Below are 23,479 nucleotides of genomic sequence, written 5' to 3'. Positions count from 1 at the left end.
GGTTTGCTAGTTGTTCATCTATGGTTAGATAATATATGGGCACATGCTACATGGAAAGGCCCTCATCAGGGATTCTTGCATAGTTGAGTTAAAATATAAAGGTTGGGTGGATACTGTAGTCAAATGAAGCATTTTTAGAAGAAGCCAGATTGGCTGAGGCACAACATCCTAAACAGAGCTGGTGATTCATGTACTGACAAAGCACCCAGATTACAGAGGGAATGCCAGAAGGGAAATAAATGGCCTCTTGAGAATGGGATTGAAATTTAAACATAAATTAATGAAATTGCAAGTAACAGGAAGCAAAATGTAGAACCCATGGAGGGAGCAAAATGCCTCCTGCAGTGAGGTAGTATGTCATAAGGAAAGAAGTAGACAGGACTACTCAGGAGAAATCATACATACTCAGTACATTAGAAGTGCCTTCGGTCTGTTGGAGAGAAAAAAATTTCCTCTACCCTTCTAAGTTGCTTCCCTGGTGGCTTAGTTGGTGAAGAATCTGCCTGCAATGCAGGAGACCTGGGTTTGATCCATGGGTTGGGAAGATCCCCTGGGGAAGGGAAAGGTACCCACTCCAGTATTCTGGCCTAGAGAATTCCATGGAATTCTCCAAACAGGTGAACACGACTGAATGACTTTCACTCAGTCTAAGTTCTTTGGGCTGATCTAAGAATTAAATTGACATGAGATCTAAGAGTTAAATTGACATGAGGTTAATGGAGAAAATAAAGAAAAAGTTTCATAGCGTTTATTTGCAGGAAAGACCCAGGAAAACTGGGTTACTCACCCAAATAGCCAAAATTCTCACCTTATTTACTGTCTTCAGCCAAAGAGAAAAGAGGATGTTTCAGAAGGTGTTTTGAGACTTCAGAAGGGAGGAAGGCAATTGATATGAAGATGGAAAAGCACATATTTGGTGCATCAATGTTTGTTGGTCCATACAGAGGCAATGAGAAAGGGAGTGGACTCTGATCTTTAAACCCTGCCAAGTCTCCTCCACCACATCTAGACCACATTCTTTGCAGGTATATCTGGTGATGGCTCTATTCTGAAAGAGACCCTTCATCTAAATTATGTAGACAAAAAAAGATTTCCTGGGTCTTCTGTTTCTCAAAGATAATCAGCTAAATTAGTCTTCTTGCCAAAGAGACATTTTAGGGTGCCAAATTTTGTTTCCTCACTGGTCTTATGATGAATATCTTATCTTTAGACTTCATAGTAACATTGTGTTATAACTTTAATAATTCTTTCATAGAATAAAAAATTGAAATCCCCCATATGTAAGCTTACTAATATCATCTTGTTTGGCCCAATTACAAATCTCTTGTTAGGTGCTTTTATGTTTACTATAGGAAACTTCAAATTTAGAAATATATAAATTTTCCTATATTAAAATTAAGTTTTAAATTTACCTTTCTAACCACTTTTTAACAATGGGAGGAACAAATGATTGCATACCTTGCCACTTCTGCTTTTCACCATCTAAAATTGAACTATTTAGTGGTTTATGGTTGAGAGTGATTCAGTTCAGTTCAGTTCAGTCACTCAGTCGTGTCCGACTCTTTTCGAACCCATGAACTGCAGCATGCCAGGCCTCCTTGTCCATCACCAACTCCCAGAGTCCACCAAAACCCATGTCCATTGAGTCGGTGATGCCATCCAACCATCTCATCCTCTGTCATCCCTTTCTCCTCCTGCCCTCAATCTTTCCCAGGATCAGGGTACTCACATCAAAGAATAGAACTCTCTTACTAAAGAAAACTTTTTATGTGTGTAGTTTTAAAGTAATTTGACTTTTACCAATCCTTAATATTGACCATGATCATAGTTTTTAATGAAAACATGCTTTTATCACCGGGATTTTTTTTCATCTAATTATCCCTTTGGACTTAGTGAATTAGTTAGACAAAATAAATATTGAAGATCATGTATGCTTTTCTATTCTCAGAAAACAAGCTTCACTTTCCTGTTTTTTTTAAAAAAATTTTAATTTGCTTCTATAGTTTATTTACTTTTTTTTTTTTTTTTTACTATATGTAAAAATCTCTACCTATAATTCAAAGCCATGCATTGCTTGGCTACTTATACTTGCACAGGGTGGATAACATGGAAGAGAGAAAGAAAAAGAAGATTGGAAAGGTAAGGCTGAGGTCAAATTTCTGAATTATTTTGGAGGCATTCTTAGGATTTCTGGCCCTGTGATCCTTGAAATCTGTTGTGCCTCACATTTTACTTTATTTAATTTTTTAAGGTTTCTTGTTCTTCTTGTAAATATTCTTATTTAAAAGATTTTGGATGAGACCTTGGAATCTGTAATTTGAAGAATCAACTGATGATGTTGCACTTCAGTATTTGGAAGAAACTATCTTTGGCAGTGGAGAGTCAATGAAGGGTTTTGAGCACAGAAGTATTAAGCAGAGATATGTTTCAGAAAGATTACTTTAGGAAATAATAGGTTTGTGAAATCTGGGACTTAACACAGAGAAACAAGTTAGGAGATGATTGCAAATGGCCAAGAGTTAATGAGGGTCAAAGTTGGGACGATGGCATGAGAATTGGAAGGACAAGGAAGACTCAATGGTTCAATAAATATTTGCTGCTGCTGCTGCTAAGTCGCTTCAGTCGTGTCCGACTCTATGCGACCCCAGAGACGGCACCCCACTAGGCTTCTCCTTCCCTGGGATTTTCCAGGCAAGAATACTGGAGTGGGTTGCCATTTCCTTCTCCAGTGCATGAAAGTGAAACGTGAAAGTGAAGTCACTCAGTCGTTCCCGACTCTTAGCGACCCCATGGACTGCAGCCTACCAGGCTCCTCCGTCCATGAGATTTTCCAGGCAAGAGTACTGGAGTGGGGTGCCATTGCCTTCTCCACAATAAATATTTACCAAATGCTTACTATAAGCAGGTATTGTTCTAGGTATTGTGAATACAGCAAAAAGAAAAACAGAAAAATTTTTTTTTACTCTTGTGGAGGTTATATTCTATTGCTATAAGACATAAAATAAACATATTACTTATAGAGATAGACAGATTAGGTGCTATGAGGAAAAAAAGCAGTGAAGGGGACATACAGTGCCAGGTGGAGAGAGGGGTTAAATAAGATGATTTGGGATGGTTTTACTGATACAGTGATATTTTAAATAAATTTGAAGGAGGTGAAGTTTCAAGCCAAGTAGTTATCTGGTGAAAGTCATTCCTGACAGAGAGCAACATATCAATAGAAAGATCAAAGCATGGAAGTGTCCTAGAAACAGCAAAGAGTGATACTGTAGCTGGAATAGAAGTAATGGGGAGAGGAGTAGAGTGTTAGGTGAGATGAACAGTGGGGTGCCTGATATTTAGAACTCTGTAGTTTCTTATAAGAACTTTGTCTTTTGCTCTTGACTGTGATAGAAAACCAGGTAGGGCTTTGAGAAATGGAAAGACACATTGTGCTTTATGTATTAATAAGATAAATCTGACTGCTGTTTCAATAGACTCGGTGACAGTGTTGATGGAAGAAAGAGAAAGACTAGTTAGAAGGATATTGCATTAACCCAGTTTCATATAGTGATACTTTGGACAGTGTGACAGCAATGGAAATAATTTGAATTATCAGTTTCTTAAACTATTCTGAAGATACGGACAACCAAAGTTTCTGACAATTGGATGTGATATATGAATGATAAGGAGGACTTAAAGATGTCTTCAGGGAAAGATGGAATGGTTATTAAAAGAGAAGAGTTAAACTGCAGGTGGAAAAAATTGGAGGGAAGAATATCAGGGGTCTAATTTTGACATGGTTACATTTGAAATGGATATTAAGGCATCAAAGTAAAGATGTTGAGTAAGAGGTTGAATCCTATAATTTTGGAGTTTGAAAGGTCAAGCCTTGAGATAGAAATTTGGCAGTTCTCAGTTCCATAGATGAGATCACTAAGGAAAAAGTCTTGAGAGAGAAGAGAAGCATCCTAGGGACTGACATTTGGAGCATTTTAAAAACAAGACATTTCCTTCTCCAGTGAATCTTCCCACCCTGGGATGGAAACTGAGTCTCTTGAGTCTCCTGCATTGGCAGGCAAGTGTTTTTTGTCACTGGTGCCACCTGGGAAGCCATAAGGTAGACAAGGAGGAACAAAGAGACTGAAAATCAGCACGAGTGAGATAGGAGGAAACTTAAGAGATTACAATGTCTTAAAAGCCAGGAGAAGAAATTTTTTCAAAGTTGGAAGAGTAATCAACTGAATCAAACACAGCTGGTATTTCAAGCAAGAATTCTAAAAACTGACCTTTGGATTAAATAATAATGAGATCTTTGCTGACCTTCACAAGAAGAGATTCTGTGTGGAGGTGGAGTGAAAGTATTTCTGAATTGCATTCAAGGGATAATGGGAGTAGACGAATTGGAACAGTGAAGAGTTTTATTTTAAAAGAGCCAAGAGGAAATATTAGATAATACAAGGAAGAATATGAAAATGGAAAAAGGAAAGATATTTTTTTTTGTAGTTACCCATCCATGCCCCCAACAAAATTGGTTAATATGTCTAAATTGGTGATATCACATGTGCTAAGAAGTTATGAAAAGGTTTAGTGCATATAATGGGTCTATCTGTTGATAGTAGTCAAGTACAATAACTTGAGCAAAGGGAGGGACTTCTGTTTTTATTTCAGTTAGAGTATGAAGTCTAGAGTAAGAGTTTCTGTGTGGACTGGGTTTGCATAGGTCAAAGTCCTGCTGGTGCCAAGGAAAGGTGGGTGAAGTCTTTCTTACTGACTTTCTTAGCTGTGGGGCAAGAGACAGAAATAGATGGGGCTTGAAAACTGTCAGTGGTCAAACACAAAAAATGGAATCAGAATGCTACAAAAGAGCTTAGTGACAAGTTTGGCATAGACATTTAGGAAAGTTATAAAGAAGTATCTCTACTTTGAAGCGTAATGATTGAAGATATTGATGGCATTTAATCAAGACAGGAAACACCCAAGTTTCAAGGATCAAGTTGAACCAAGGATCAAGTTACATCTAGAAGTACCAGCTCATTCTGGTCCTCAGGAAGAAGCAAGAGGAGCAAAGGAGGAGAAAGGGTGGAGAGCCAAGATAAAGCAGTAAGGGCTGATGGTGTGAATTTTGACATTTGAGTCTTGAAGAACTATTCTTCCAAATTTCCATTTCTCTTTATGCAAATGTTTCTCATTTAGTTAAGGATTTTATAATATGAAATCAGATAAAAAGGATCACTCTTTTTAATTTTGAGGAGTTTGCTCTTTCCTTTTTAGGTTAGCTAAATTCTTTAGTCAGCATCATATTTAAAAGAATTTATTAAGAGTCTGTTGTGAAACTTCTTGACTTCCAATTTTGGTTCTGAAATGAAAATAGCTTGGAAGTGATTATTTTTCTTTCCAATAAGAAAACAACTGAACAGATGAAAAGTCAATAATTTTTAAAAATTCATCACAAGGCTGAAGTTGTAAGGTAAATTTCTCCCCCAAAATCTGGGTGGACAGGTGTAACTAGAGAGTCACAGACAAACTCTCCTTACATGAGGTGGAAACCACTAGAGCCATAAACTAGTAGTGAAACCGAGCAGGACTCTGTAGGACTCCTGGGCACAGAAGCCTTTCTGTCCCCAGGTTTTTTACTCCAGCCTCCATGACCTGCCCTGAGTTCCAAAGGACAGATTTAAACAATGGAAATCAACCCTGAATATTCATTGGAAGGACCGATGCTGTAGCTGAAGTTCCAATACTTTGGCCACCTGATGCAAAGAGCCAACTCATTAAAAAAGACCCTGATGCTGGTAAAGATTGAAGGCAGGAGTGTAAGGGGACAACAGAGGATGAGATGGTTGCATGGCATTATAGACTCGACATGAGTTTGAGCAAGCTCCCAGAGATGGTGAAGGACAGGGAAGCCTGACGTGTTGCAGTCTGTGATGTCATAAAGAGTTGGACATGACTGAGTGACTGAACAACAACAATACTCCTGGAAGGGAAGGGATGCAAAGAAAAGGGAGAGGCAGCCCAGAGAGCAATAGTGTAGCCTTGGCCAGGGTCCTGGTTCCACTTCAAGGATAAAAATGTCCTAAGGTCTCTTTAAGATGTTAGCCTTCTTCATACCAGAGAAAGACCACCTTAGTCTACATGAAACGAATTAGAGTAACTCATCAAGAAGCTCTGGTCACCTGAGACCAGAGAAGAGGAGCAGAGACCTGCACACAGCCTCATCTTACCCCACTCTTGAATCCTTGCTATAAAACCCTTCCTCAAGTCCTCCCAGGTTGGGACACATAGTTTTTGAGAGGCAGAGCCTGCTGTGTCCCCCAGTGCCTGGCAAAGCAATAAAGCTATTCTTTTCTAGTTCACCCAAAACTCTGTGAGATTTGATTTGACATTGGTGTACAGAGACAGAGCTTTTGGTATCAGTTGTTTAGTTGCTAGGTCCTGTCCAACTGACTGGAAAAGACCCTGATGATGGGGAAGATTGAGGGCAGGAGGAGAAGGGGACGACAGAGGATGAGATGGTTGGATGGCATCACCGACTCAATGGACATGAATTTGAGCAAACTCTGGGAGACAGTGAAGGACAGGGAAGCCTAGCATGCTGTGGTCCATGGGGTCATAAAGAGTTGGACATGAATGAGTGACCGAACAACAACAAGCAAGAGAGTGAGAAACTATGGGAGCTTCTGTCTTAAAGGACCCTCTGATTTTCATGTTTTAACCTGTAGTAATCCATTAAGCTCTCGTATTGAAGAGTTGGAGAAGATCCCCTCCCAGCTCTGCTAAGGGGCCTACAAGAGCAATCACTGTGAAATATCTAGAGCTTTCTCCATAACAAAGGTTTCCCTCAGGAGGAAAAGCATTTACCAGCGATTTATCTCCGCTAGAGGCAGGGTACTCCTCAAACTCAAGACTCTTCTATACTTCTAACTCATTGGAAATGACCCTAATGCTGGGAAAGACTGAGGACAGGAGGAGAAGGGGGAGACTGAGGATGAGATGGTTGGTGGGATCATCAATTCAATGGACGTGAGTTTGAGCCAAGCTCTGGGAGATAGTGAAGGACAGGGAAGCCTGGAGTACTGCAGTCTATGGGGTTGCATGGAGTTGCACACGACGGAGTGACTGAACAACAACAAATTCCTAGCCAGATTAACATAAAGGCATATTTATCTTAGTTCCTATTATTGTGTACAAGGCATCCAGTTTTCAACAAGAATGGATATGTCCAAGGACTGCAAAAGACAAAAAGAAAAGAAGAATTGAAGAGACAAAACAATTATCAGAACCAGCCTCAGATATGACATAGGTATTTGAACTAGCAAATTGTGAGTTTATATATCTATAATTAATATGCTAAGGACTCTCAAGGAAAAAGTAGACAACATGCAAGAATAGATGAGAAATAAGTATAGATATGGAAATTCTAAGAAGCAAAAGTTCAGTTCAGTGCAGTCGCTCAGTCGTGTCTGACTCTTTGCGACCCCATGAATCGCAGCACTCCAGGCCTCCCTGTCTATCACAACTCTCGGAGTTCACTCAAACTCACGTCCATCGAGTCAGTGATGCCATCCAGCCATCTCATCCTCTGTCGTCCCCTTCTCCTCCTGCCCCCAATCCCTCCCTCTGAAAGCATCAGAGTCTTTTCCAATGAGTCAACTCTTTGCATGAAGTGGCCAAAGTACTGGAGTTTCAGCTTTAGCATCATTCCATCCAAAGAACACCCAGGGCTGATCTCCTTCAGAATGGACTGGTTGGGTCTCCTTGCAGTCCAAGGGACCCTTAAGAGTCTTCTTCAACACCACAGTTCAAAAGCATCAATTCTTCAGTGCTCAGCTTTCTTCACAGTCCAACTCTCACATCCATACATGACCACTGGAAAAACCATAGGCTTGACTAGATGGACCTTTGTTGGCAAAGTAATGTCTCTGCTTTTGAATATGGTATCTAGGTTGGTCAGAACTTTCCTTCCAAAGAGTAAGCATCTTTTAATTTCATGGCTGCAGTCACCATCTGCAGTGATTTTGAAGCCCAAAAAAATAAAGTCTGACACTGTTTCCACTCTTTCCCCATCTATTTCCCATGAAATGATGGGACCAAATGCCATGATCTTCATTTTCTGAATGTTGAGTTTTAAGCCAACTTTTTTACTCTCCTCTTTCACCTTCATCAAGAAGCTTTTTAGTTATTGATTGAGGTTATTGATATTTCTCCTGGCAATCTTGATTCCAGCTTGTGCTTCCTCCAGCTCAGTGTTTCTCATGATGTACTCTGCATATAAGTTAAATAAGTAGGGTGACAATATACAGCCTTGATGTACTCCTTTTCCTATTTGGAACCAGTCTGTTGTTCTATGACCAGTTCTAACTCTTGCTTCCTGACCTGCATACAGATTTCTCAAGAGGCAGTTCAGGTGGTCTGGTATTCCCATCTCTTGAGGACTTTTCCACAGTTTATTGTGATCCACACAGTCAGAGGCTTTGGCAGAGTCAATAAAGCATAAATAGATGTTTTTCTGGAACTCTCTTGCTTTTTCCATGATCCAGTGGATGTTGGCAATTTGATCTCTGATTCCTCTGCCTTTTCTAAAACCAGCTTGTACATCTGGAAGTTCACGGTTCACGTACTGCTAAAGCCTGGCTTGCAGAATTTTGAGCATTACTTTACTAGTGTGTGAGATGAGTGCAATTGTGTGGTAGTTAGAGCATTCTTTGGCATTTCCTTTCTTTGGGATTGGAATGAAAACTGACCTTTTCCAGTCCTGAGGCCACTGCTGAGTTTTCCAAATTTGCTGGCATACTGAGTGCAGCACTGTCACAGCATCATCTTTCAGGATTTGAAACAGTTCAACTGGAATTCCATCACCTCCACTAGCTTTGTTCGTAGTGATGCTTTCTAAGGCCCACTTGACTTCACATTCCAGGATGTCTGGCTCTAGGTCAGTGATCACACCATCGTGATTATCTGGGTCATGAAGATCTTTTTTGTACAGTTCTTCTGTGTATTCTTGCCACCTCTTCTTAATATCTTTTGCTTCTGTTAGGTCCATACCATTTCTGTCCTTTATCGAGCCCAAGCAGGGCAAAGGCTAATAGAGTTTTGCCAAGAGAATGCACTGGTCATAGCAAACACCCTCTTCCAACAACACAAGAGAAGACTCTACACATGGACATCACCAGATGGTCAACACTGAAATCAGATTGATTATATTCTTTGCAGCCAAAGATGGAAAAGCTCTATACAGTCAGCAAAAACAAGACCGGGAACTGACTGTGGCTCAGATCATGAACTCCTTTTTGCCAAATTCAGCCTTAAAGAAAGTAGAGAAAACCACTTGACCATTCAGGTATGACCCAAATCACATCCCTTATGATTATACAGTGCAAGTGAGAAATAGATTTAAGGGACTAGATTTGATAGAGTGCCTGATGAACTATAGACGGAGGTTCGTGACATTGTACAGGAGACAGGGATCAAGACCATACCCATGGAAAAGAAATGCAAAAAAAAAAAAAAGCAAAATGTCTGTCTGAGGAGGCCCTACAAATAGCTGTGAAAAGAAGAGAAGTGAAAGCAAAGAAGAAAAGGAAAGATATAAGCATCTGAATGTACAGTTCCAAAGAATAGCAAGAAGAGATAAGAAAGCCTTCCTCAGTGATCAATGCAAAGAAATAGAGGAAAACAACAGAATGGGAAATACTAGAGATCTCTTCATGGAGAAGGCAATGGCACCCCATTCCAGTACTCTTGCCTAGAAAATCCCATGGACGGAGGAACCTGGTAGGCTGCAGTCCATGGGGTCGCTAAGGGTTGGACACGACTGAGCGACTTCAATTTCACTTTTCCCTTTCATGCATTGGAGAAGGAAATGGCAACCCACTCCAGTGTTCTTGCCTGGAGAATCCCAGGGATGGGGCAGCCTGGTGGGCTGCCGTCTATGGGGTCGCAGAGTCGGACACGACTGATGTGACTTAGCAATAGCAGCAGAGATCTCTTCAAGAAAATTAGAGATACCAAGGGAACATTTCATGCAAAGATGGGCTCGATAAAGAAGCAAAAGGAAATGTCATAAATCAAAAACACAATAAAAGAAACAAATTATACTTTTAGATGAACTCATCAGTAAACTGACATAGTTAAGGAAAGAATTAGTGAGCTTCAAGACAGGAAATTTCCAAACTGAAATGCAAATATAAACCAATAATACACCCAGAACAGAACACTCAAAAAACTGTGGGACAATTTTAAAAGCTACTGAAACACCATGCTCTTCATGCCCTGAATGGCTCCCATCACATTTAAAAGCTGAGCTCTCTATTTGATCAGGTTCTCTTATTTCTCAGGCTTCATCTCTTATATTCTACTATCAGTTGTTAATACTCTAGCCTAACTGACTTTCTTTTTATCAAACACATTAAGTTTGTTCCTACATTATGGTACTTTTCCTAGTTATCTATTATATCTGGAATATTCCTCGCAAATAACTGGCCTGGCTACTAGCTACTTATCATCTGAAAGTCAGCATTAAAGTAACCCTCACAGGTGTACATGGATTGAAGCCTTTGCCTTCTCCACTGAATGAGTTTCTAGAGATTGAATCATCCCCCGCTTCCTGGCACAGTGAGTGAGACACCCTTACAAACAAAGATTTCCCTTACAAACATAAACATCTCTTACAAACAGTAACTTGCCTCTTGGTTTTCAGAACTTCTCTAGTGCCTGTCATTTATTAAAAATCAGCAGCTAAAAATAATCTTTATGCCAAAGAGGTACATTTTGGGGTGGCAAATTCTACCCCCCATACCCTCTCTCATCATTCAATCTATAGTAGCAAGCCAGTCACTCTCTTTCATAGTGCACTATTTATTTTTATTATATTTGTCTTCATAATATTAACCACTATGAAAATTATTCTTGTTTACTTATATTTCTTGTTGATTTCATCCAGTAAAATAAAGTGTGAGTGTGAGGATCGTGTCTGTTGGTCTTGTTTTATTGTCCTACCTGCGGTGATTAGGTGAACAAAACATGCTTGTTCTCAAATTTGATTTGTTTTTCAAAGTGAGGTACTGTATACTACTCATCTTCAAAATCCCCAGATGTCAAAGGAACTGTCTTTCATATAGCATTCAAAGCATGAGATCACTGATGTGTTATTATAAATTTAGTACATCCATTAAAATACTGGGCTATATTCTATATTTAAATTAAAATATGCAAATTAATTCCTCTGTGTCTCTCTTTCTCTATCCAAATGTTAAGGTGCTTTTCTCTTGATATTGGAATTATAGTGGTTTTCTTTCTTTTTTTCTTAATTTTTGGAGAAGGGATGGATTTGTATGGAGTGGAAACTTTATTATTTGATACACTCATAACCAGAGATGGTCAATAGATTGAAAAATTAATTTAAGGCAGAGTCATAAAAGTTATATATAAATGCTGCTTTACTTCATGTCATTGCTGCTGCTGCTGCTGCTGCTGCTGCTAAGTCGCTTCAGTCGTGTCCGACTCTGTGCGACCCCATAGACTGCAGCCCACCAGGCTCCGCCATCCCTGGGATTCTCCAGGCAAGAACACTGGAGTGGGTTGCCATTTCCTTCTCCAATGCATGAAAGTGAAAAGTGAAAGTGAAGTCGCTCAGTCCTGTCCGACTCCTAGCGACCCCATGGACTGCAGCCTACCAGGCTCCTCCGTCCATGGGATTTGCCAGGCAAGAGTACTGGAGTGGGTTACTTCCTGTCATTAGTCACCTAATATTTAGCATAAATTATCAGGTGTGATCCAAGGGGCTCACCATACATAACAAAAACATTCTTACCACTTGAGAAATTCCAAGAGTTTAAGAGATTGCTTTTCAAGACCCTGGGACAAAGGCAAGAGTGCTTGATTATAATTATGGTAAGAGAAGGAAATGGCAACCTCCTCCAGTATTCTTGCCTGGAGAATCCCAGGGATGAGGGAGCCTGGTGGGCTGCTGTCTATGGGGCCGCACAGAGTTGAACACGACAGAAGTGACTTAGCAGCAGTAGCAGTACATCTGACACAGGTAATTCTGGTAATGAACATTATGGTCTCTTTGCAATCCTAAAATTCACTTCCTATGGATAAAGTGCATGTACATCCTAGGAAGGTCTAAAAGAGGGAACACTCAGTTCGTCATTATAGACTTGTATTATTATTATACTTTTAGGGAAACTTCCTCTTAATATGCTTTATAAACAATTGAGGAAATGAGTAAGTTGAGGTCATGAAGATCTTGTATTGAATTTCTATTTTTTATAATAACTATGAATTCCTTAATTATGGGCATACATATTAAAGAACATGTTTTAAATGCTTAAAGGAAATTTTTTTGAGTTTTGAGATTAGTGAATAAAATTAAATATTTATGTTTTTTCCTGAAAATAGTTGATCTTCAATTGCATTATAAAAGTATCCTTTTTTTTTTTCTTCTGTCCTTATTGATTTTTGCCTCACCTCTCCAAAGTTACAATACATCTTGTTGAAGGTGGAAAAATCTTTAAAGTCCTTGTAAAGTTCAGGCTTTCACTTTTCAGGTGAGGAAACAATAAGCTGTGAACTAACTTGCTCAACATCAAGCAAATTCTAGCAGAGGGCTTACTGCAATTCAGAGTTCTTGAGTTCAGTCCTGGGCTTTTATAGGGAGTTAAAAAAGGCAAAAATTATGACAATTGCATATGTCCTAATTGAGAGATAGCATGACACATGATAAACAGCTTCATTTTTTAATTAGGTCTACAATTATATCTCACCTCTTGTTATCACTGGCTAGGTGCCTTTGATCAAATTATTTAACCTACTTGAACTATGGTTGCTTCCCAGTTTAGAGATTATTAAATGAGGTAACTTCTAAAGTAACCCAGCATTGAGAGTACTTCTATGAGTAATTGTGCTGCGTGCCATTTAATTAATAAATGTCTAGTAAGTCAGACTTTCTACGTTTTTATTTGAATTGGAATATGAGCAGATATATTACATTTCAAAGCTGACCCCTTTTGATTTCTAGATCCAACTGAGTTCGTACTTTGCAGTTCGTTGCTTCTTTAACTCTCCCATGGAGACTGTTATTGCTGCATCATTCAAACTGCTGAAATGAAAGATTTCCATTCTTCTGGAGTATTTTAAAAATCACTGAGAAATGTCCCTGAGGCTTTGCAAGCATGCTCAAATGCCACGGCAGGTGTCTCATGTGAAATCTAAAATATATTGAGGTAAAAACACATAAGAATGACTGAAAAGAAAAGACAATATTACTGTAATAACTTCTTATAAGGATTTACATGTTAACAAAAATATTACTAAGTGAGAAGCCAATATGAAAAGGCCACATACCATATGATTCCAACTATATGACTTTCTGGAAAAGGCAGAACTGTGGAAACAATATAAAGATCTGTGGTTGCTAGGAAAAAGCAGGGTGATGGGAGGTGAACAGAAGAGTTTGGGGCAGTGAAAATACTTTGTATAATATTATAATGATGAATATATGTCATTATACTTTGTCCAAAGTCGTAGAATGTGCAACAACAAAAGTGAAACCTAAAGTCAGCTGTGGACCTGGGGTGGTGATGTGTCAGCATAGGTTCATCCTTGGTCATAAACGTGCCATTCTGGTAAGTGCTTGTGGAGAACAGGGGCCATAAAGGAAATCTCTGTACCTTCTTCTCAGTTTTATTGTAAAACCTAAAACTGCTCTTAAAAATACTCTTTCTAAAAAATAAAAAATAAGTAATTTGAAGACAAAAAATAAATACAATTTTTGCTGAATGCTGAACTTTCAGTTGAATGTAATGTTTTAAAAGTCATATACAGCTAGTTTCATATTTTTAAGATTTCACTTATGATACCTTTCTTTATTTGTCAAGTCAAGTCAAGAACTATTAAGCAAAACATCTGCTCCGTATTTCTCTCTCTTCATTGCTATCTTACTTACATAATGATTTATAACATTAAAACAACTGAGAATTATATGCAGCAACTATAGTACAAAATTCTAAACATAGTATCTGCAAAAATCATACCATTGAACTTAAGGGATCATCAGTTTAAAGACATAAGTAATGTTGGTTTGAATCAATGAATGTATTTTTGGATGCCAGGCCCTCTGGTAAGAACTAATATAGAAATGAATAAGACATGAGTCCTCACTCCTCAAAGTCTCAAACTAGTACTAGAAAGCTCCGTTTGTGCATTTGCTGTGAGCACTTGGTTCTCATTTACCTAAAGATACATGATGATTAGGAAACTTCCAATTATCTGGTGTAAAATATAAGACACAGATATATTTAATTTATTTAATTATTGTGATTGAAGATTACCCATAGCCAGTGGTTTTGTCTATCATGTGGTTAGTTTCTCTTAAACTGTTATTTCACTTTGATAGAAAACATTGCATTCTAAGACTCTGAAAAGTATAAAAAATTAACAGAAACCCAAATTAAATAGAGCTGGGAGACTGGAAGTGGTAGCTTTCCCCCACTGTATTGATAGCAGAGTCCAAAAGGAAGAAGAAAGACTTTCCTTTTTCCTGGCAATAACTCTGCCAAATGAAAACCCATGGACTCTGTTTCCTATAGCCCTCCCAAGTTCCTTTCCCTTTTATAAAGTGCCCTCCTTCCTTCGCCAGGCACTCACATGCAGGTGCAAGATTGCAATACTCTCGTGATCCCTATCCGCCCCACCCCCAAAAAAAAAATCATCTTTACTGCAGAGATATCTGGGAGATATCTGATAGACCATTTGTTTTACGTCAAGAAAAGAAAATTATTGGGCTGGCAAAAGGTTCATTCTGGTTTTGGAAACCCAATAAATGCTGCACTAATACACCTCACAGCATATTTTATATGAGGCTCAAAATGACATTACTTTGAGTGCCCCAAGAAGATATTTTGGGAATCAGGTAGATCTCTGAGCCGTGTTCCCAAAGATACAAACTATGAAGAATCATGAAACTAAAACTAAAGAGAAGATTTCAATGATGTCCTCTTTCTGATAGAATTATATTGAAACCAGGCACATAAAAAGATGTTGCCACTTTTGTGATGTGAAGAAATAATCAACAAGAATAGAAGATGACATGTCAGTCACTCTGTGCTTTGATAGAGAAACCACAGATTGTCTGAGATGTATAATATGACTTCCACAAAGGGAGAGGCAGAATTGAAGGAGCTAAATTTTTCAGAAACAATGGTCTGAGGAGAGCTAGAACACTGAAAAAGAGGCCGTCACTAATGGACTTCCTAAAAACTATATTATGTAGCTGGAACACAGAATTGTTAGGCTTAAGACAAATGTCCTTGGATATATATTTCTAAAAAGAAAGTAAATAACAGTGATAGAATTTAACATGAAGAAAAGGAAAAACAATGACATTTTAGCAGTAAAAAAAAATTAGATAGAATTTGAGATAATGGCTTCATCCCTTGGGACAAGGGTTATGAAATAATAAAAATGTATTGCAGTTGGGGGATAACGACAAGGGGAAAGTGGAATTAAATTTCTAATTACAAAAATCATGTGTTTATGCAAAGGTCTAGTCAATTATCTTACAGTAGTCTGACTCACTCAACACATTAACACATAGCAAATTTTGAAATGCATTTGGGAGGCAAAAAGCAATCATTTGGGGTTTGAAATTATTAAGGAAGTAATTGTGAACAATTTCCAAGTGTTTAGCTATTACGAAAGAAAAGCTACATTTGAAATAAACAATTGAATAAAAACTTAAACAGCATTACAGGGAATGCAAAATGTGAATTTTGTATTGTTTAAAATGTAGAAGAGAGATAAGGGTTCCACAAGAAATATTAAATATATTGTTAAACCCCTGGGGTAATTGAGTAAAAAGAAGGTTCAACAGTTATTGTTTAAGGGCTATTGAAAAGGAAGGATGAGAAAATTCATTTTTAATTTCAAAAAGCTAGAATCTGGCTTACTTCAAGGAAAATAAGAAAAATGATGCTTCTGTAAAAGGCAACTTAAAAAAATAATTTCAATTTAATGTGTGCCCACAAGTTGGCACAAACAGTATGCATACTATATGATGATGAACACATGCAATTTCCTTCTTTACTGTATTTTAAGACTGCTCTGTATGGGTGGAACTATAAAACATTGCATGCATTATTGAAGTGAGAGAAAAATGGTCTAATACTTGCTCAGCTGAATATAGAATGAAAAACAAGTACATTTCTTGTTTCTATTAAAAATAGAACATTAAACTCATGAGGAAAAAGATCATGTCAGAGCTGATCACTTGTTCAGATGCTTCAAAATTTTGGATTCCATAACACTTTCAGTGTGTAGAATGTTTTATACTGAGAAACACAAAAACATTTTTTGTATAACTTTCTTTATGTCTATACACAGTCTGTTGTAGATATGAGGATGCTAAAACTGGAAAGAAGGTTTAGAAGTTTTAAGCTTTTCCTGATAGACCTTTATAGAACCAGGCACATAGGAAGATTTGCATCTATTATGATAAAAAAAAATTAATAAGGATAGAAGAGGCACAGAACAAAAAAACAACCAGATCTTGAACAATGTTGGAAGATGTTGAAAACTGTCTTTAGTATCATCTCAAATGTACACCCCACTCCAGTACTCTTGCCTGGAAAGTCCCATGGATGGAGGAGCCTGGTGGGCTGCAGTCCAAGGGGTCGCTAAGAGTCGGACACGACTGAGCGACTTCACTTTCACTTTTCACTTTCACACATTGCAGGAGGAAATGGCAACCCACTCCAGTGTTCTTGCCTGGAGAATCCCAGGGATGGGGGAGCCTGGTGGGCTGCCGTCTCTGGGGTCGGACAGAGTTGGACACGACTGAAGCGACTTAGCAGCAGCAGTAGCAGCAAACCTACAAACCAGGACAACCAACAATCAAAGCAGAGTCTGTTGCTGCTGTGTCAAACTAAGTGCTATCTTCCTGAACTCTGATACTGCCACAAAGTCCATAATTTTTTTTTCTGTTTTTTGCTATGTGATTTATTTTGAACATGTCAGAGAACAGGAACAGTTCTCAGTCCTACTCAGTTGAACTCTAGATTTTACAGTTAATTCATCCACTGAATTTGTTTATGAATGCCTATTGCCTTTCAATCAATTGTTACCTATATTCAGGGTCTATTGTACCAGGAGGGGCTTCCCAGGTGGCACTAGTAGTAAAGAACACACCTACCAATGCAGGAGACCTGGGTTCGATTCCTAGGTTGGGAAGCTTCCTTGGAGGAGGAAATGGCAACCCACTCCAGTATTCTTGCCTAGGTAATCCCATGGACAGAGGAGCCTGACAGGCTATAGTCCATAGAGTCACAAAGAGTTGGACAAGACTGAACTAACTTAGCACACATTGTATCTGGATCTATTTTTGACCTACCTCTTTTCCTGGTAGAATCCCTAGAATGCTTTATTCTACATTTTCCCTCAACTAGACTTTTCCCTCAAGGCATTGACTGTTCTTTGCACATGTCCCATCATTAATTTTTTCAGTACAATGCAGATCAGTTCAGTTCAGCCGCTCAGTCATGTAAGACTGTGACACCATGGACTACAGCATGCCAGGCTTCCCTGTCCATCACCAACTCCCAGAGCTTACTCAAACTCATGTCCATTGAGTTGGTGATGCCATCCAACCATCTCATCCTCTGTCATCCCCTTCTTCTCCTGCCTTAATCTTTCTCAGCATCAGGGTCTTTTCTAATGAGTCAGTTCTTCCCATCAGGTGATTAAAGTATTGGAGTTTCAGCTTCAGCATCAGTCATTCCAATGAATATTCAGGACTGATTTCTTTTAGGATGGACTGGTTGGATTTCCTTGCAGTCCAAGGGACTCTCAAGAGTCTTTTCCAATACCACAGTTCAAAAGCATCAATTCTTCAGTGTTCAGCCTTCTTTATGGTCCAGCTCTCACATCCATACATGACAACTGGAAAAACATAGCTTGACCATAGATGGATCTTAGTCAGCGAAGTAATGTCTCTGCTTTTTTAGTATTATGTCTAAGTTTGTTATAGCTTTACTTGCAAGGAGCAAGTATCTTTTAATTTTATGGCTATAGTCACCATCTGCAGTGATTTTGGAGCCCCCCAAAATAAAGTCTGTCACTGTTTCCATTGTTTCCCCTTCTATTTGCCATGAAGTGATGGGACAAGATACCATGATCTTAGTTTCTTGAATGTTGTTTTAAGCCATCTTTTTCACTCTCCTCATTCACCTTCAACAAGAGGCTCTTTAGTTCCTCTTCACTTTCTGCCATAAGGGTGGTGTCATCTGCATATCTGAGGTTATTGATTTTTCTTCCAGCAATATTGATTCCAGCTTGTGCTTCATCCAGCCTGGCATTTTACATGATATACTCTGCACATAAATTAAATAAGCAGCATGACAAAATACAGCCTTGACATACTCCTTTCCCAATTTGCAACCAGTCTGTTGCTCTATGTCCACTTCTAACTGTTGCTTCTTGATCTTCATACAGATTTCTCTGGAGACAGGTAAGTTGGTCTGGCATTCCCATCTCTTTAAGAATTTTCCACAGTTTGCTGTGTTCGAAACAGTCAAAGGCTTTAGGATAGACAATGAAGCAGAAGTAAATGTTCTTCTGGAATTCTCTTGCTTTTTCTATGATCCAACGGATGTTGACAATTTGATCTCTGGTTCCTCCGCCTTTTCCAAATCAAGCTTGAACATCTGGAATTTCTCTGTTCACACACTGGTGAAGCCTAGCTTGGAGAATTTTGAGCATTACTTTGCTAGCTAGCATGTGAAATGAGTTCAATTGTGCAGTAGTTTGAACATTCTTTGGCATTGCCTTTCTTTGGTATTGGAATGAAAACTGATCTTTTCCAGTCCTGTGGTCATGGCTGAGTTTTCCAAATTTTCTGGCATATTAAATGCAGAACTGTTACAGCATCATTTTTTAGGATGTGAAATAGCTCAGGTAGAATTCCATCACCACCACTTGCTTTGTTCATAATGATGCTTCCTAAGGCCCACTTGACTTCTCACTCTAGGATGTCTGCCTCTAGATGAGTGATTACACCACTGTGGCTATCTCCATCACTAAGATCTTCTTTGTATAGTTCTTCTGTGTGTTCTCGCCACCTCTTCTTAATATCTTCAGCCTCTGTTAAGTCCATATTGTTTCTGTCCTTTAATGGTTTCTGTGCCATTAACTAGGGCCTTTTTAACAAAGAGAGGTCAACTTATTCAAAGCGTTATATATCCTTGACATCTTGACTATTTAAAATCCTGTGTTTAGGGGCTATCTGGATAGCAATGGGAAAGTCTTATGCTTCCTTTCAAGCTGGTTTATAATAACTTCACCAAGCTGTGCTCTGGAACATTGTTTTAGTTTCTCTGAAAAGGTGTGGCCTCCCAGCATGGAGCCTACCAGTGATTCTGGATCTTGCACAAACCTAATGTGGTAGAAAGGGAGGACCCAGGAGCCATTGTGTGGGTGGGTAGACCATGATGGGAAATGTTTTGAAAAGAGACATAAAGATTGGGTCTTGGATAGTCTCTGACACTAGCTGTTGGACCTTGAACTGGAGTATATATTTTATTAGGCTAGTGTTTCTTAAACTTTGCTATCCTATAAGTCATCCATTATGTTATGGAGATGCAGATTCCTGTTCAAAAGGTATGAGATTCCTGTTCCATAGGTATGAGATTCCTGTTCCATAGGCATATAGTGAGGCCTCCAACTTGGTATTTTTAATGATTCCCAGATGCTTTTGTCTGTGGGCTACACTTAGAGTAATAAGGCTCTGAATCATATTGGTTAAATTGAGGTGATGGTGGTGGTGGTAGATTAGTTGCTAAGTAATGTCTGACTCTTGCAATCCCATGGATTGTAGCTTGCTAGGCTCCTCTGTCCATGGGATTCACTAGGCAAGAAAATGGAGGTGAGCCTCTAAATTCTTTAAGTGTGCTTACATTCTGTATTCTTTCAGAGCTGGTACTTTGGTGATTGGATCTGAACCAGTTCACATTTCTGAAAAGATTAAGATTTACTGCTCTGAAATGCCCCCAGTGAAGATGTTAGGCATTGAAGGATGCTGTAAATGCTCATCCAGATCATTGGAAGGGGAGGCAATTTACTCAAGAGTATATAAACCCTTGCTAAAATATTAGTTTTCACAACATTTCCATTGGGGTACCAGGGAATCTGAAATGTGGCTTATGGCTCAAAGGAACAATGGCATATTTAGGTTTTCATATTTCTTCCTTCTTAAGTGGCATTCTTTAATTTTCTGATTATTAAATTTTTAAAGTTCTATTTGCATAAATTATAAAAGTTTTTTCTCTAGTATAGCTGGGATGATGCTAATTAATGATTTCTTGCTAGATCAAATAGACTCAGAATAAGTTGCCAAATGTGATAGAATAGGAAACATTATTAAAAAGCTGTTGATCAAAAGTGATTGGTTTGAAGGACTATCATCTATTATGTTTTATAATGAGATAGACTTATTGTGAGATGATATCCCTAACATATGGCATCTGGTCCCATCACTTCATGGGAAATAGATGGGGAAACAGTGGAAACAGTGTCAGACTTTTTTTGGGGGGGGCTCCAAAATCACTGCAGATGGTGACTGCAGCCATGAAATTAAAAGACGCTTACTCCTTGGAAGGAAAGTTATGACCAACCTAGATAGCATATTCAAAAGCAGAGACATTACTTTGCCAACAAAGGTCCGTCTAGTCAAGGCTATGGTTTTTCCTGTGGTCATGTATGGATGTGAGAGTTGGACTATGAAGAAAGCTGAGCGCCAAAGAATTGATGCTTTTGAACTGTGGTGTTGGAAGACTCTTGAGAGTCCCTTAGACTGCAAGGAGATCCAACCAGTCCATTCTAAAGGAGATCAGCCCTGGGTGTTCTTTGGAAGGAATGATGCTAAAGCTGAGACTCCAGTACTTTGGCCACCTCATGCAAAGAGTTGACTCATTGGAAAAGACTCTGATGCTGGGAGGGATTGGGGTCAGGAGGAAAAGGGGACAACAGAGGATGAGATGGCTGGACGGCATCACCGACTCAATGGACGTGAGTCTGAGTGAACTCCGGGAGTTGGTGATGGACAGAGAGGCCTGGCGTGCTGTGGTTCATGGGGTCGCAAAGAGTCGGACATGACTGAGCGACTGAACTGAACTGAACTGAAATGATCCCTAACATAAAGATAGCAAAGTTAAATACAGATGCAGGGTTTCATGCAGTGTAAAAATAAAGAAGAGTCTAGGATAAGACAAACTGGGCACTAAGTATATAGGAGAGTTGCCAAGCTTTAGTAAAAGTAGGCCAGTAGCAGCTGATATCAAAGTAAGGCACAGAGAAAGGAGAACCACATTGGAAAGCTCAGAGTCAGATGTTTTCTTGAATCATGGTTTTAAGTCATCAAGATCAACACTTACAGCTTAATGTTTAACTTGCTTTATTCCTCAACAGGAAAACAAGTAACATCAATAACAAATAGGGTAAAATATAATTCAGGAATTTAGTATGAAGAGAAACTTCTATAAAAATTATAATCATGACAACTATGATATTTACTGTTATCAATAATTCCAAGAAGTTAAAGAGCTGACCTCTTTGTCCTCCTATGCACAGTTCTCATACTCCTTTTTTATCCACAAACTTGATACAGAGGACTCCAAGGCCTGCAAAGAGGCAGAGCCATGACATGGAAGCAACCAGACTCCCTGACTCATCATGTAGAAGAAAGCAACGGGAATGTATGTGCAGAACTGCTATGTAGTTGTGAAATACTTTTACATTCTGTTAAGTCTCTGAAATTTGGTTCTTGTTTATAACTGCAGCTAGGTCACCCAAACTAATACAGAAATTTATACCAGAAGTGGAGTGCTACTAGTGAAAAAACACTAAAATCTGTTGAACTGGCTTAGCAGTCTGGTTGTGGGCAGCAAATAGAGGTGGCTAGAGAACTGGAGATCTTTGTTTACCATGGCAAACATTTGATAAAATTGTCACCTGGGATGACCTAGAAGGTAGATCAAGTGCCTACTAAGCTGGTAGCTCTTAGGAAAGCTGTCAGAACCATCCAGATAGTTAGAATATTTTGGTTAATTCCTTCTAAAATAGTAATTGACTAGCTTTCAAGTGGAAAATCTAACACATTGATTTCACATCATGATAAAAACTAATAGTTTCTGGAGTTCAAATAATAGAAAATAAGACTGAAAAGGCATTGAGGGCATAAAGACCATCTAGGCCTCTCAGGTGAAAAAAATGTAATTGAGGCATCAGTTCAGTTCAGTGGCTCAGTCATGTTCAACTCTTTGCGACCCCATGGACTGCGGCACTCCAGGCCTCCCTGTCTGTCACCAACTCCCGGAGTTTACTCAAACTCATGTCCATTGAATCAGTGATGCCATCCAACTATCTCACCCTCTGTCGTCCTCTTCTCCCAACTTCAATCTTTCGCAGCATCAGGGTCTTTTCAAATGAATCAGTTCTTCACATCAGGTGGCCAAAGTATTGGAGTTTCAGCTTCAGTCCTTCCAATGAACATTTAGGACTGATTTCCTCTAAAGGACTGGTTGGATCTCCTTGCAGTCCAAGGGACTCTCAAGAGTCTTCTCCAACATCACAATTCAAAAGCATCAATTCTTTGGCACTCAGCTTTCTTTATAGTCCAACTCTCACATCCATACATGACTACTGGAAAAACCATAGCTTTGACTAGACAGACCTTTGTTGGCAAAGTAATGTCTCTGCATTTTAATATGCTGTATAGGTTGGTCCTAACTTTACTTCTAAGGACTAAGTGTCTTTTAATTTCATAGCTGCAGTCACCGTCTGCAGTGATTTTGGAGCCAAGAAAAATAAAGTCTGTCACTATTTCCACTGTTTCCCCATGTATTTCCCATGAAGTGATGGGTCCAGATGCCGTGATCTTCGTTTTCTGAATGTTGAGTTTTAAGCCAACTTTTCCACTTTCCTCTTTCATTTTCATCAAAAGGCTCTTTAGTTCTTCTTCGCTTCCTGCCATAAGGATAATGTCATCTGCATATGTGGGGTATTGATATTTCTCCTGGCAATCTTGATTCCAGCTTGTGCTTCCTCCAGCCCAGCATTTTTTATGATGCACTCAGCATATAAGTTAAATAAGCAGGGTGACAATATACATCCTTGATGTACTACTTTTCCTATTTGGAACCAGTCTGTTGCTTCATGTCCAGTTCTAACTGTTGTTTCAGACCATATAAAATTAAAGGGATTGACTTTCAGTCTATGCCAGCAGGCCTCAATATGGTAGGATCTTCCTGACCCAGGGATTGAACCTGGGTCTCCTGCATTGCAGGCAGATTCTTTTGTCTGAGCCACCAGGGAAGTTCTTTTTTTGCCAAAACCATACTGCTAAGGATACTATGATCCCAGCCAAAAATAACTGGTGACTTTGAGCCAACTCTTAGGCCACACTTCCAACTTACCCTGTTAGGAAGTAGAATAAAAAAGCTAAACT

The sequence above is a fragment of the Bos mutus genome, chromosome 6 (assembly GCF_027580195.1).
Source record: "Bos mutus isolate GX-2022 chromosome 6, NWIPB_WYAK_1.1, whole genome shotgun sequence".
In the NCBI taxonomy this organism is placed as follows: Eukaryota; Metazoa; Chordata; class Mammalia; order Artiodactyla; family Bovidae; genus Bos; species Bos mutus.
Note: the sequence above shows the minus strand (reverse complement) of the source record.